The sequence below is a fragment of the Felis catus genome, chromosome D4 (assembly GCF_018350175.1).
Source record: "Felis catus isolate Fca126 chromosome D4, F.catus_Fca126_mat1.0, whole genome shotgun sequence".
NCBI lineage: Eukaryota > Metazoa > Chordata > Mammalia > Carnivora > Felidae > Felis > Felis catus.
Genome location: NC_058380.1, coordinates 32347371 through 32364054, shown reverse-complemented (window position 1 = coordinate 32364054; position 16684 = coordinate 32347371). Strand labels below are relative to the sequence as shown.

At 41.6% G+C, this 16684-nt stretch overlaps 1 long non-coding RNA gene across 1 annotated transcript; it reads left to right on the top strand.

Annotated features, from left to right (window-relative positions):
- The first annotated feature begins 4252 nt into the window (after positions 1–4252).
- On the top strand, positions 4253–5140 carry LOC123381758. The gene is made up of 2 exons (XR_006589115.1): positions 4253–4746; positions 4950–5140. It is a non-coding gene; the product is annotated as an uncharacterized LOC123381758 (long non-coding RNA).
- The last annotated feature ends 11544 nt before the right edge of the window (positions 5141–16684 follow it).

Below are 16684 nucleotides of genomic sequence, written 5' to 3'. Positions count from 1 at the left end.
GTCAGCACAGAGCCTGATGTGGTGCTCGAACTCACCCTGAGCTTAACCGACTGACGCTTAACCGACTGAGCCACCCAGGTGCCTCTTTTAAAAAAACAAAACAAAACATTTTTAAGAGTGTGAAGGCTTCTGGTTGTCTTTGTCCTCAGGTCAGAGGCTAACATTCATATGCCATTTCTATAGAGGGAAGACTTAGGGGAGGAGAACTGCCTTTGGGGATCATGAGCGAATTTCTCCTTTTTTTTTCTTTTTTTAGTTTATGTATTTGATTAAGTGATCTCTACACCCAACATGGGACTTGAACTCAAGACCCTGAGATCAAGAGTTGCATGCACTTCAGATTGAGCCAGCCAGGTGCCCCCATGAGTGAGTTCCTCTTAGGACCTGTTTGTTGTTCCTCAGAGCTGAGGAGGACAGAACCCAGGCCAGGCCCAGTACTCTTCCAACCCTGCATTTCCCTTTCTCACCCATTGCCTAGAACTGGAAGAGAATACTAACCCTGGCATAAGGTCAGAGTCAGAGATGATGGAGCCCCAAGGATTCCCAACTGGGTGCTAAGGAACTAGAATGCCACAGCGTCATGGATCATTCTAATTCCATGTGGGGATGTGTGGTTAATAAGAAATATATTTAGTCTTAGTCCCTCTCTGGTTATTGGCACAAAACTCCTAAAACCCTTGGAATTTCTTAAGTGAGAGTGGTTTTGTTGTTGTTTTCCTGAATGAGAGTAGTTTTTTAAAACTCTTTTGAAAGTTATTCATAAAAAAAAAGTTATTCATAAAAAATCCCTTTTTAGCATACCTGAGTTTATGCTGATGGGGTAACTTAGGGTGGAGCCCCTGGATAGCCTCAGGATGGGGCTGGTCACCAGAGAGACCAAGCAATTAGAGGGTTGGAACTTTCAGCCCCACCTACTGACCTCCAGGGAGGGGAAGCTAGAGGGAATGTTACAGGTTAAACTCTTGAGTGGCAAAATTTCATAAGCTTCTGGGTTGGTGAAGACATCCAAGTGCAGTGAGGCTGGCATACCTTAATTCCACAGGGACAGAAGCTCCAGTGTACCCTCTCATCTGGGTGTTCACCTGTATCTTTTATAATGTCCTTTATAATAAGGTGGTAAAGGTATGAAAATGTTTCTCTGAGGGGTACCTGGGTGGCTTGGTGAGTTTAGTGGCCGACTCTTGATTTCAGCAGGTCATAATCTCAGTTTGTAAATTTGAGCCCCAAGTCAGGCTCTGGGCTGACAGGGCTCTGTGCTGACAGTGGGGAGCCTGCTTTGGATTCTCTCCCTCTCTCTCTACCCCTCCCCTGCCCATGCACTTAAGCACTCTCTCTGTCTCTTTCTCAAAATGAATAAGCCTCAAAAAAAAAAAAAAAAAAAAAAAAGAATGTTTCTCTGAGTCCTGTGAGCTGCTCTAGCTAAGTAATCAAACCCAGGAGAGGGTTGTGGGAACCTCTAATGTATAGGTGGTCAGCCAGTACAGGTGACAATCTGGACTTGTAATTGGCATCTGAAATGGGGGCAGTCTTGTGGGACTGAGCTCTTAACCTGTGGGATCTGATGCTATCTCCAAGTAGATAATGTCAGAATTGTTAAATTTGTAGGACACCAAGTTGGTGTCCCCTGAGAACTGGGGAATTGTTTGGTGGTGTGGAAAACAGTACAGGAGTTGATGCCTAATGCTGAGCTGGACACATAGCTTTGGCAATGACTGACCTCATTCTGGCTCCAAATCCCTCCCACATCATCCCCTGCTGCAGGCCTTCACCTACTCCAGACTCTAAGAGTAATCCATTAATCTGGTCTCTAAACAGGGAAATACTTAGGAGATTAGTTTTCCTATTTAGCCTAGGGTGGGGGTGGGTGGTGATCTACTTGGACCTTATTCCCTGATTCCAATAACTGGGATTCTGCCTGGATTTTTAGTAATGGGCACTCTGCATGATTCATTGACCCTGCCACCAAAATTATCTTAAGTTCCAAGTGGATTTTCTATTACCCCAGTGTCTCTAGGATCTCATGGATTCCTTACTGTATTATTGGAGTATTTACCTCATGAACTTCAAGTGACCAGACCTTGCTTTGGAGTTACTGCTTGCTAGAACCTCTGCCTCCTACAGCTTTAAAAATAAACAACAAACAAACAAACAAAAAAAACAGTTGCCTGAGGCCAAGCTCTGGCTGCTTGTGGTGAAAGATCCCCTCCCCACTCTACCACAGCAGTGGCTATTGCTAAAAGCTGACCCCTCCCCCCCAGATTCCAAGCTCCTAAAATATGCCTACTCCCACTCTTATGCCACCCCCTGGACTATGCACTAGTCCTATGACCCTTCTTCTATCTTGCAGACTCTCCAAGTCCCTCCTAGGGAGGGCACCACCACCACCAGCAGCAGCAGCCAGTCTCAGCCTGACAAAGTTAGAGGTTTTTCATCTTGTTTGTTTTCATCTCCACCGTACTCAGACTTCTTCATCCCCATTTTTTAATGAGAATTGTGTTTGGCTAGGCTCCAGCTTCTCCAAATATGTGAATGAGCTGTTCATCTTCTGATACAGTGTCTATATATGATGGAACTCCTTTCCAAAATAGGTAGAGGTTCTATCTGCAATTCCAGAGGTCATTTTTGTATAGATTTGAAGAAAAACCACTCATGGTTTATTTACTCTTTTCACAAGCTGGCCACTGAGTGAACTTTGGAATTTACTCTATGATACCTGTTGGTGTAAAACTCTGACCAGAGAGTGCTGGATTACACCACCTTGGCCAGCACCAGCCAGGAAACCCCACGTGAATGTGTCACCCATTGCCACGAAGGTCAGGGTCTGCTGCTTTGAAAACTTGCTCTGTCATTTTCCTTCAAACCACCATGGGATTTTCCTCCATTCTTTCATCACCAGACATCTGAAGACTGAAATCTGTTGCATCCCTTCCCTTGTCACTCTCTCAACTCAAGCCCTGCATGGACAGGCTCTGAACCTCGGGCAGTTGCTCTCTCAGAGACCACAGGGGTCTCCTCTGTGTAAACTTCATTGACTCTTTTCCTGTTTCCCTTTCCCCTGGCCTTTCTGAGGCATATGGACACAATGCCCCTACCCACCCAATCCTGACATTTCTCCTTTCTGGTCTCCAGGATTCTAAGCCATACTGTGTCTCCTCTTTGTTTCTCAAGACTTTTCCTTGCTTCCTTCAGGGGCTTTGCTCTCTATTCTTAAATATGGGTGATCCCTAAGTTTTGATCTGATCTGTTTGGTCACACCCCTTCCCAGAGACCTTGCTTGGATATGATATACTAACTTCCCACCTTTTCTTTACCCCATCCCCCCCTACGTACTCCCCCCCACACACACTGAAAGTAGATGGCTCTTAGGCCCAGATTCCTAGACTTGACCTCTGACTTTAACCCTACATTATCACTGGCATGTTCTCTGCCTTCCCTTGAGTAGCCTTCCTCCCTACCTCAAACTCACGGTTTGGGAAGCAAAGTCAACTTCCTATACCCTGAACTCACTCTCCTCCTGGATAGACCTATTCTGTTATGTATGCTAATACTCTCCCATTTTCTAGACTCAGAATTTGGGAGCGACCTTTGATTATTCCTTTTCTCTTATCTTTTACTTATATTACAGGAAGGGTGTTCATTATATCTTGTAATATCAAGTACTACTATTTTTTTAAATGTTTATTTATTTTGAGAGACAGTGAGTGAGCAGGGGAGGTGCAGAGAGAAGGAGAAAGAGAGAATCCCAAGCAGGCTCTGCACTTTTAGTGCTAAGCCTGTTGCGGGGTTCAAACCCATGAATTGTATCATGACCTGAATTGAAACCAAGAGTCGGTCACTTAACCGACTGAGCCACCCAGGCTCCCAAAGTACTACTTTGTTTTTTAAAAAGTTTGGGGCGCCTGGGTGGCTCAGTCAGTTAAGCACCCAACTCTTGATTTTGGCTCACGTCATAATCCCAGGGTCATGGAATTGAGCCCTGCATCAGGTTTACAGCATAAAGCCTGCTTAAGATTCCCTCTCTCTCTCTCTCTTTCCCTCCTTCTGTCCCTTTCCCACTCTCTGTCTCTCAAATGAAAAAATGTATATATAATATTATTTATATATTTATAATATACATATATTATTTTAAAAGTTTAAAAATATTTTTAGGAGTGTATTTCCCCATCGTGATTACCCTTCACTAATATTGGGCTTAATTATATACATTTAATTTATTATTAGGCCAATGTCTCCTTTTCAAGTGATTGAATTATTGGCATTTAAATATATACATATATACTTCTTATTCTGACTGTAAAAGTGTCCCAACTCTCTTCTCCTTGGCTTGTCTATAAGTACAGAAGCTGTTTCCCAGCATGTAGTAGTGGCTATGAGACTAGATCTTACCAGTGAGTTATAAGAAGTCTATCAATTCATCTATTAGGGGATTTTGAATATATGATGACTTGATTTCTTAATCCAATTCCTATATATTCTTATTAAAGGAACAGAATAATTTCCCCCAGGGAGGTCCACAGTTTGACCATGTTCTCAGAGTGATCTACATTCTGGTCTCTCTGAGGTCACAGAGACATTACAGCCTGCATGTCTCCATGGATTTGTTAGGGAAGAAGTGACCAAGCATGGTCTCAGAAACACAGAAAGCAGATTAGGGGTTACTAAGGTGTAGGATTAAGAAGAAATACCTGCTTAATGGCTATGGATTTTCCTTTTGGAGTGATGAAAAGGTTTTGAAACAGGATGGTGGTAAGGTTTGCACACATTGTGAATTTACTAAATGCCACTGAATTGTTCACTTTTAAATGGTTAATTTTATGTTATCTGAACATCACCTCAATTTATTTATTTATTTATTTATTTATTTATTTATTTATTTTTTTAACATCACCTCAATTTAAAAAAAAGTCCCACCAGCAGAAACATCATACTGCCCTACTTGTTCTTTCCAGGAAGAAGAGGGATAGAGAATGGTATGGTAGCAAGGGCATGTATATGCAAGAATCACAAACTGATGAAGACCAAGAATTCTCCACACTCTTTTCTTCTGCTCTCCCATGTTTTACATAGCAGTATTGATTGTGGAATGGACTGTCCTCATGTCAGACCCTAGAGAAAAGGAAAGAAATCTGTAGTAACTTAAGAAAAGTGTGTCAAAAAAATGTTTTTATTATTATGAAAGCAGACAAAATACATATGAATAGAGAGTTAGTAGGGCATCTGGGTGACTCTGTCAGTTAAGCATCTGACTCTAGATTTCTGCTCAGGTCATGATCTCAAGGTCTTGAAATCAAGCCCAACATAGGGCTTCATCTGGGCATGGAGCCTGCGTAAGATTCTTTTTCTCTCCCTCTGCTGCTTATGTTCAATTGCTCTCTAAAATAAATAAATAAATAAATAAATAAATAAATAAATAAATAAATAAAATAGTTATTAGATATAAACATAAAAATTCATTGGTATATAGGTTTTTTTAAAAAATTATTGAAGTATAGTTGACATACGATATTACATTAGTTTCAGGTGTACAACATAGTGATTCAGCAAGTGTATATATTCTGCTATGCTCACCACAAGCGTAGCCACCATCTGTCAGTATACAACACTATTACAACACGATTGACTATGTTTCCTATGCTGGACACTTATCCCTGTGACTTATTCTAGCTTTAAAATTATTATTAAAAATAAATTTCCCAACTAATGTTCTGGCTTGTATAATTCTGAGAAACAGGGATTCAGCGATTCACCCAGAAAAATCACCGCTTTGATTGCCTTCTTTGTATTCACACCATTGAGACCACTCTCTGAAGCCCTCACCTTGAATCACTGTAAAGACTCTCAACTGTTTCCCCAGCCCCCTAGATAATTTCCTTTAACCAAGAGACTGTAAAATGTCTCTCCATGCTTCAATAAAGTCCTGACTGACCTAAAACTTTTGGGCCTCTTCTCCCTACAGCCTGGATCAGCCACGCTATACCTGTAGGCTCAGCCTGGGTTATCAGGCTCTAGGACAATTTCAAACTTTGGGCAGGTGGCAGGGCTTGCCTGAGATGTGGTGACACCCCACTTAAGCTAATAATTTGGAATTCCTTTTGATATATTTTCAACATTTATTTCATGGGAGCTACACTGGTGCTTTTATGCCATGTTTGTTGTTCTTTTAATTTTCTGTTAAGGGGTTGGAATCACTGGGTTTGGGCAGGCATGTAAGTGGCTTCTTATGGAAAGCTGTGTGAAAGGATGCCCTGGTGCTGGCTCATTCCTGATAGTTTATTCCTCTAAGACTGGTGCTCAGGGTAGGGTTGGAGTGGATTGCCCTGATCTGGATCTTGCATAAGAAGTTTGGGAAGGCTTTACATCTTGTTCAGTGCTTAAGTGACGTGGCATCAGATTAGCCCTGAGGTTGCCTGTCTGTGATATTTAATAATGAAGATATGCATTAGGGCTTGGAGTGGTGACTAAACTACCCAAATAATCCTACCAATGTCTCCCTGACATTTGTTATCCTGTACCTGACATTACTCTGAACTTCTCATATTCTCAGGTCTTTTGAACGATATGGCTTTTGCCAATTTGGATCCTGTAGGCATGTATGACAAGATTTCAGCCCAGTAAATGACTAAAAAGGTCTTGATCCTCTTGCATCATGTTGACTTACTGACGTTAGGAAACTGTAATGCAAGCAAATAAAAAATAGCAATCTCTATAAATATTTGGGGCTGTGAACATGAATACTTTGGAAGTATAAGAAAAGGAAAGGAAGGGAAAGGAACACTTCATTTATTTATAACCCACAATAACTGGATTTTACTAATGAAGAATAGTGGTGGAGCAAGGTTAAGATCTGCTAAAACATACACTTCAATAAGTGGCAGAGCCAGGACTTAGCTGCAATCCTTGCAGTCAGAGAGCTGAGTTTCTACTCCTCCTCTCACAGCAAATGCTCCTTTGCTTGAGGTAGCTCCCTTGCTTACCTAGAGCACTGTCTTCTGTGTGATATTTTTTCCATTACAAAACACATAGTATTTTTTAAAAAATAAGTTTTGTTTTTTTTAAATTAACTTGAGCGCCTGGGTGGCTCAGTTGGTTTAGTGTCCGACTCTTAGTTTCGGCTCAGGTCATGATCTCATGGTTTGTGGATTCAAGACCTGCTCAGGTCATGATCTCATGGTTTGTGGGTTCTAGCCCTGTGTATGTTGGGCTCTGCACTGACAGCCTGCAGCCTGCTTGGGACTCTCTCTCTTCCTCACTCTCTGTCTGTTCTCTCTGTCTCTCTCTCTCAAAAAAAAAAATCACTTCAAAAAGAAGAGATAAAATAAAAATATGTCTATTTCTATTGGATCCTTAGAAAGAACAGTACTTATTATTTTTGCAATGAAATTTACAATCTGAGCAAGGCCGTCAGAGTTTAGCAGTTGTGTTTGAGCTGGTGGCCAGTTTTGCATCAGAATCCTGTTTATGCATGTGGTAACAGCCCAGGTCTGGAAGCAAATTCTTCAGCACATTGCCTGCCCTTAACAGTGAATTAGTGGTCTTCTGGGCTTTGAATCAGGCTTTTGCTTTCTTGTCTTTCCACACTGCACATGCTGGTCAATGAAAGAAACATGATCCTCTTCCAGTACATTTTCTGTATCACCCATTGCCACAGTCATCTTTCTGAATCTGCTTCTCTCTCCTTTAATTTTAATAGAGAGATACATGTATTTACTTCATAAATTTGCTGTTTGGTAAATCCAGGGACTCTAGCTGAACATTTACAAGGCCTCAGCTAAGAGCTGAGTGGATTGTCTGTTTAAAGGAATTCACAGAGTTGTTAGATGAGGAATTCACATGAGACTGGGCATGGCAGTAATTGCTTTTAAAGTACTGGGCACATAGTAGGCCCTCTATAAATGTTACTTTCTGACTTAATTGAGGTCTTCCAGGAAATGCATGCTCAATTCAGGGAAGGAAGATTTGATGAATCTTTCCCTGTTAAGTGTTCCATGTTCTACCATTCCCCTCACGCCCCTATCCCCATCTTTCCATTGTTGATGCAAATGCTTACTGGCCAGAATGTTTCTGTATGGGAGAGATCAATTTTAGTATCTATTACCTACCTCTCCATTTATAATGGAATGCTAATTTTTGCCTGAGCATATAGCTATCCCAATATCATTTACATTTTCTAGCTTTTGCCCCTTGCAACTGAGTATAGCCACATGACTTATTTCTGGCCATCAAGATGCAATGAAAGTTGTGTATACAACAACCCAGAAATGTCCCTAAATGAAGAGGCATGCCCTATTTCTCCCATCCCTACTTCCTGCTGGATTGAGTGTGGATGTGATAGCTGAAACTTGTATAGCTAGCTTGAACCATGAGGTGGAAGGCACGTAATGAGGATGGGAGAGAGAAAAACCTAGAAAATTGACTGTGGCCCCATCATACCACCCCTAGACTGTCAAATCTCTAGATCTCATTTAGATGAGAAGGAATAAGCCACTGTTATTTCAGGTTTCTTTTCACTGGTGACCTAGCTAACCTAATCTAAATAATAAGGCCTGTATATTCCAAAGGGCAGGGATTTTGGGGTGGCAGTTCTTTAAAGCAATAAAACTAATCACTGCCAGTTTCCTTTGAAACAAGATATCAAATGCTAACTTGGGGTGTTATTTAGTTCTGGTTGCAGAACAAATACTCAACATGGATCCAAGCATATAATGTTTATAGGTCTAAGTATCTTTGGGACTTGAAGGATGTTTACTGAATATTGATTGCATGCCAGACTCTGTGCTGGGCATATCAAAGATACCATTTTGCATTTACTCTGCTTTGTGATTTCTGTGGCCTTGAGAGCAAAAGCATAATGCAGTGGAGGACGGGGACTCCGGTGGGGTAGAAATATGTCAAAACATTTTCCCAGGTGCTACCCTCTAAGTCGCTCAAACCCAAGCAGTGTACTCCTTTTCTTTTTCTACACAGATGCTACCAGGTGACCATGATCTGGGCTCCTGCTCCTGCTTCTCCCTGCTCAGACTGACAAGGGCCTTTATTTTGTAGGGATCACACTTCTTTCAAGGTTTCTTCTCCCAATCACAAAGGGGCTGTGGGCACAGAAATGCTCAAAAGAGAAAAGTTGCTCTTTGCTCTTGGCTTTCTAGCCCTTCCTAGCTCAATCATAGAAAGCACTGCTAAATAAAATCAGTTCTGCATTTCTCAGAATGTCTCACTCATTAAAGAATTTATTTTCATCAGCTGTTCTACCTACAATATATCATTTACTTCTCACAGTAACTATATGAGCTAGGTATTATTTTCATTTCTGCTTTATAGTTAAAGAGTCTGGAATTTAAATTCATCTGAAGTCACCACGTTAATGAGTAGTGGAGGCAGGATTTGAATTCAGGCGACATGACTCCAAAGTTTGTGTGTTTGACTAAGCTATATTATCTTCCTAATGCTGAATTCCTGTTAATCTACCCTCATGTCTAAGCATTACCATATAATTTAGTTTGGAAGATTCTAGACACTCATGAAATACATGAGATTTGGGGTACAAAACATTTTTGGTGAGAGATCAAGAAAGAGAAATTTTTAGCTCACAGTTTAAAGGTATCTTGCTTTTAAGGGGTGCTAGGTCCAGGTTCTCATCTAATGTCATAGGAATGGGATATTTCTTTGTCCATATTTCTCTCTCTCCTTTTTTTTTTTTTTTTTTTTTTTTGAGAGAGAGAGAGCATGGACGAGCCCCTCTTTATCCATTTCTGTGTGATTAAGCCACTTGGGCGGGGGTTGTTACATGTATTGAGTCTAATTCAATCTGATATGCAACCCCAACTCTCAGGACTTACAGTGAAAGTCTTGGGCAGGCCTGTGGCCTGGTGTGGCATCACCTCATTCAGATACATGGCCTGATAATGTGGGAGAGATGCTTTCCCAAAAGAAATGATTGTGCTCTTAAATTTTTTTTAATGTTTATTTTTTTTTGAAGGAGAGAGAGACACAGAGCATAAGCTGGGGAGGGGCAGAGAGAGAGGGAGACCCCGAATCCAAAGCAGGCTCCAGGCTCTGAGCTGTCAGCCCAGAGCCTGATGTGGGGCTCTAACTCACAAACCACGAGATCATGACCTGAGCCAAAGTCAGATGCTTAACTGACTGAGCCACCCAGGTGCCCAGAAATGATTGTCCTCTTAACAGAAGCAGGGAGAATGCTTCAGAATAGGCAGGAACTTGAGATATTCACAGCAATAATTAAAGGATCATCTTTATTTATAGGACTTGAAATGCTAGTTTAATGATCAAGTAACCTTTCCAATAGAGAGGATCTTGGAGTTAAGATCAGAAGGCCTGTGTTCTAACATTGCTTCTGACAATACAAATAAAACAGTCAACTCTTTGCCCTCAGTAACTCCTTCTATAAACCAAAGGACTTGATTGAATAAATCATTTCTAAGGGCCCCACTCAACTTTCAAAAAAAATTTTTTTAACATTTATTTATTGAGAGACAGAGAGTGAGCAGGTGAGGGGCAGAGAGGAGGGGGAGTCACAGATTCCAAAGCAGGCTTCAGGCTCTAAGCTGTCAGTACAGATTCTGACACTGTGCAGGGGCAGTACAGGGGCTTGAACTCACAAACTTTGAGATCCTGACCTGAGCCAAAGTCAGGGGCTTAACCATCCAGGCACCAGGTGCCATCCAGGCACCCCAGTCCCACTCAACTTTTTAAGCTCCATACCATTTTAATTTTTTTTATGTTTATTTTTGAGAGAGACAGAGCATGAACAGTGGAGGGGCAAAGAGGGAAACACAGTATCTGAAGTAGGCTCCAGGCTCTGAGCTGTCAGCACAGAGCCCAATGCAGGGCTTGAACCCATAAACTGTGAGATCATGACCTGAGCTGAAGTTGAATGCTTAACTGACTGAGTCACCCAGGTGCCCCTAAGTTCTATACCATTTTAAGCAACTCTCCCTACTCTTTCTCTCCCCTTCCTCCCTCACTATGCTCCAGGTATAGCAGTTTTACCTGCTCATATATGGCTGTTCTATTTTTTGAACCTTTGTCTACATTGTTCCCTTTACCTGGAAAATGCCTCTTTCCCTACTTGACATCTGATTTGACATTCAGATTTCAGCTTATATTACTTCCTCAGCAAAACCTTCCTTGCATTCTCCAAATTAGATTGACTTTGTTATTATCTCTCATAGCACCTGTTTCTTTTTAGATTCATTATCAAAATTTGTATTGATTGATGTAATGTAATGCAACACAATGCAATTTAATGTATTATTTTGAGCACATACTAGGCACCAGGCAATGTTCTAGACTCTGGGATATAACAGTGAGAAGGCAGGGTTTTTGTTTGTTTGTTTACCTCATGGAGCTTACAATCTAGTAAGGGAGACAGTTGGAAAACAAACATAAGATCATGACAAATATGTAAGTGTTATGAACAATAAAGCAAAGAAGGGGATATAGTGTGACTTGCTTTAATATCATTTTACATGAGTGACAAGAACAGGTCTCTTCAGTGATGTGACATCTAAGCTGAATGAACTGAGGGAGCAAGCCACAGCAATATCAGGGGAAGAGCAATTCAGGCAGAGGGAACTGCATGTGCAAAGCAAGAAAGCTGGAGGCAAAGGATCTGGTGCATATCTACAGTTAGGGAAATGGCTACATTGATTATGTTATATGTTAAAAAATTATATATCCGTTATTAATATAACATAACTATTTACTTTTGTTCATTATTTTAAAATATACAGAACCTTTCCCCTACCAGAGATTAGGTATTCATCTCTGTATTCCTTTCATATGTGTAGCTATATTTTTATATTTATTTATCTGGAATTTGGGGGGTTTTTTTTTGTTTGTTTTAAGATTTTATTTGTAACTAATCTCTACACCCAACATGGACTTGAATTCACAACCCTGAGATCAAGAGTTGCATACTTTACTGAATGAGCCGGCCAGGTGCCCTGGAATTTAGTCTTATGTGAAACTACATTGAATGTTTTTACAAATTCTTTCTCTTTTTTTATATATTAAGTTTTTATGTGTACTAAGATATGCCTTGGGATCTTGGTTCTATTCACCTGACTGCTGTGTCTTAGGCCAATGTCCCACTGCTTTATTATTATTATTATTATTATTATTATAAGTTTCCAAACAAAGGAAAAATAAAAGAATAACATATATATCATGAACACCTCTACATTGCCTTGATTCAACAATTATATACCATTTGCCATATTTGCTTTAGATGGTGTAGGAATGCTGAAAACATTGACTCCCATTTTTGACTCTCTGTCTTCTTCATGCCCGTACAATGACCTTCCTCAGGGCTACATGTTCGAGGCCCCATGGAAGTTAAAGTATGCCTTGATTAGAATATGGGAAGGCTTGTTCTGGTGCACAGAAGGCCACTTTAGATAACCACCATTTGACCTCATCACAATGCCCCTTGCTATATAAAGGCTGTGGATAAAGTCTGAACTGGGCAGAAAATAGCTGCCCAGCACCTGGACTGTTGCCTACCTGATCCCCCACATCAGCAAATTTTCTTGAATAAAACTCTGTATAAACAGTATGGAGTGGCTTCCTTCATTTTTCAGTCTCAAAGTGTTTTCTTAGTCCGGAGGATACTTTACTGTTCTACCACCTTCTAACTATTGGCAAGCAAACCAGGATGCTAAAAATAAAACAACCATGGGTAATGGGGCCATGCCAAGAGAAAGTCTGTTGTCTGAGGGGGAAAAGAAAACCCAGGTTGGCCAGCCATCTCCATCTGGGAAGATTTGGTCATGTTTTTGAGTATTTTGGACCGGTGCATGGGTACAGGGATGTCCCAAAATGCCCCAGGGATTGTTAGACATCTTATCTGAAATGGTGGGGAAAAGGAAATGGAGAAGGTAAAGTGAACAAACTTTTGCAACAGTAGCTTGGCCATTGATCTGTTCATTAAGAGATGCTATCGAAAGGGAATTATAGGTAAGGAGAGTATTGGAATGGACTAGAGAAGTGTTGACTTTGGAAAAAGATGTATGAGGTGCATGTTTCTCTAATATGGACATTTTGTCCAAAAGAATCCAACAGCAGGAGGAATCCTTAGAAATTATGGCATGTGGGGTGCCTGGTTGGCTCAGTAGGAAGAACATACAACTCTTGAGCTCAGCATCATGAGTTTGAGCCCCAAATTGGGTACAGAGACTACTAAAAAAGTAAATAAACTTAAAAAAAAAGTATGTAAGATGACAAAGATGCATGCGTGCAGACTATAATGCCCTAAAAGGAGAATTATTATAACTCAAGAGAATTGGGACCCTTAGGCACGGGATCCCTGGGATAATGACTCTTCTGATGAGGAGGACATTATTATAGGGGACAAAAATGATTTATAGGCATGCTGTTTGATTCAAACAAAGACTCAGGCCAGTCATGAGTCAAAAATGGCCTCAGTCACTTATCCAACCTGCCTTGTGACAAAGATTATATGCCATAGACATTGGGTGAAAATTGCCATGACTAACTGGATAAATGCTGGCATTAAAATAGTCTGGCCTGGGGCGCCTGGGTGCCAAAGTCAGTTGAGCATCTAATTTTGGCACAGATCATGCTCCCATAGTTCATGAGTTCGAGCCCTGCATCAGGCTTGCTGCTGTCAGCACAGAGCTTGCTTCGGATTCTCTGTCCCTCTCTCCCTAGGCCCCTCTCCTAATCACACTCTCTCTCTCAAAAATAAGTAAACATTAAAAAACCAAAACCAAAACCAAAAAAACATAGCCTGGCCTAACAAAGTACACTGGACCTGCATTACACCAGACCTCTAATGAAGAACTACAGGAAATTATACAGGAACTGGCAATGAAACATGGCATTTACACCCAGCATTTTATTTTATTTTTTAATTAATTTATTTTTTTAGTTTATTTATTTTGAGGGAGAGAGCATAAGCGGGGGAAGGACAAAGAAGGAGAGAAAAGATCCCAAGCAGGCTCTGCACTATCAGCACAGAGCCCAATACAGGGCTCAAATTCACAAACTGTGAGATCATGACCTGAGCGGAGATGAAGAGTTAGATACTTGCTTAATCGACTGCACCACCCAGGCGCCCTGACGCTCAGCATTTTAGAGGCCCAGATAATGAATTATTTTCCTCTGGTATGAAAGGCTGTATCTTAGAGTCAGCCCCAGGGATATGTTACAAGACTTTAGCATCTGTCCTTGCCGCTATGGTTAATCAGCCCCTTGCTACAGTAGCTGCTATGGTGGCTGACTTAAGTGAAAGTAAAAAAAAAATCTGTTGGGGTGTCTTGGCTGGCCCAGTCAGTGCAATGTGCAGCTCTTGATCTCAGAGTCATGAGTTCAATCCCCATGTTGGGCATGGAGCCTACTTAAAAAAAAATCTGTCATAGGGAAATAGATGGGTTGAAAAATGGGGAAAAACAAGGAGGTTTGGGAAGATGGTAGAAGAGGACCCTAAGCTCACCTCATTCCATGTTTACAACTAGATATCATTCATATCCAAGTAAATAAACTGGAGACTGATCCAAAGACTGGCAGAACAAACTTCACAACTAAATGTAGAGAAAAAGCTGCATCGGAGAGGTTAGGAAGGGAAGAAACCACGGTCAGAGCTGCCTGCAGGAAGAAGGGGCCGAGAGAGGAAAGCACCAGAGAGCCCACACAGGGAAAATGAATTCCCATAGGGTCTGGCCTTGCAGACCTGAGGGGCTGAATTCCATGAATTTGTACAACCAGCAAGACTTGGAGCTTGGAGCTTTAAAGTCAGCTGACTCAGCACTGAGTGAGCCAGGAGGGCTGGTGATGGCTGGGACCCCGCCCTTAAAGAGACAACAGCCCCAGGAGAGGCAACGTAGAACTGACAGTTTGCGCAATAGAAGGGAGATATGTTTATACTGATTTTGGAGTGTGTTAGGGGACTTCTCTAAGAACAAAGGAGCTGGCACTCTCCATTTTTCTCCCCAGCTCCATAGCAGGAGGTAGCACTGCCTAACCTGTTAGCAGTTCTCCCTGGGGAACATGTTCTCCTGAGAATTCACCCACTCCAAGTCTGCTGGCCTCCACCCTGAGCTAAAGGCAAATTTTAAGCCACCACTGGACTTCAGGAGATCCAATCTACAACTAGTAGTTCAGTGCAAATTTTGCTAACACCACGTGAGTACCCTGCCCAGCTACAGCATGCACAGAAGCCATGAGACCCTGACCACTGCCATTCCTGTGAGCCATGCCCCAGCAGCCACCAGGCAAGTGTAGGAGCCATGCCCCAGCAGTCACCAGGCAAGTGTAGGAGTAGCAGCTCAGTGCAAATTTTGCTAACACTGCTGCCCTGTCCCCAAGCCCTTCTGTGTCATGTCCCCTCAAAGCTGGCCTGCCTGGGTCTCACTAACAATCACAGACAGTAAGCACAGCCAGTAAGCACAGTAAGGCAGTGCAGACATCTGGACTGAAAGAAAAAGCGACTCAGACACAATAGAGGATTCAAGCAACACACATAGGAGACTCCCCTGAAGCACCATGTTCTGGTGAACAGGGGACACAACACTGTATGGCACTACAGAACCTCTTAAAATTTTTTTTTATTTTTTTTATTTTTTCTTTCAACGTTTATTTATTTTTGGGACAGAGAGAGACAGAGCATGAACGGGGGAGGGGCAGAGAGAGAGGGAGACACAGAATCGGAAACAGGCTCCAGGATCTGAGCCATCAGCCCAGAGCCCGACGCGGGGCTCGAACTCACGGACCGCGAGATCGTGACCTGGCTGAAGTCGGACGCTTAACCGACTGCGCCACCCAGGCGCCCCGAACCTCTTAAAATTTTTTAAAAAATATTTATTTATTTTTGAGGGGGGGAGGGGCAGAGAAAGAGGGAGACACAGAATCTGAAGCAGGCTCCAGGTTCTGAACTGTCAACACATAGCCCGATGTGGGGCTTGAACCCATGAACCGCGAGATCATGACCTGAGCTGAAGTCAGCTGCTTAAATGACCAAGCCACCCAGGCATCCCCAGAACCTCTTCTTCATAAAGCCACTCACTACTTTCAAAAGTAAAATTAAAAAAAAAAAAAAAAAGTAAAAGATAGGGCTGACTTTCCTAACACAGAGAATCAGACACACATTTTGACAGTAGTCAAAATGAGGCAACAGAGAAATATGTCTCAAATGAAAGAAGAGGAGAAAATCACAGCAGAAGATCTAAGCAAAATAGAAATATGTAATATGCCTTATAGAGAATTTAAAGTAATGATCATATGGGACACCTGGGTGGCTCAGTCAGCTCCTCATGAACTGTCTTTCTTAAATACACAAAAACATTTAAAAAGCAATGATCATAAAAATACTCAATGGGCTTCATAAAGGGTGTAGGACATCAGTGAACCCCTTCATAAAAAGATAAAAAGTAACTCATCAGAGACAGAGAACTCAATAAGTGAAACAAAAAATACAATAGGTAGAATAAATAGTAGGCTACAGGAAGCAGAGGAACATATCAGTGACCTGGAGGATAGAGTAATAGAAAGCAATCAAGCTGAACAGATGAGAGAAAAACAAATACTTCATAATGAGAATCTTACAGAACTCAGTGACACCATGAAACATAATAACATTCACATTATATGGATTCCAGAAGGAGAAGAGAGAGAAAGGAGGGCAGAAAATGTATTTGAAGAAACAATAGCT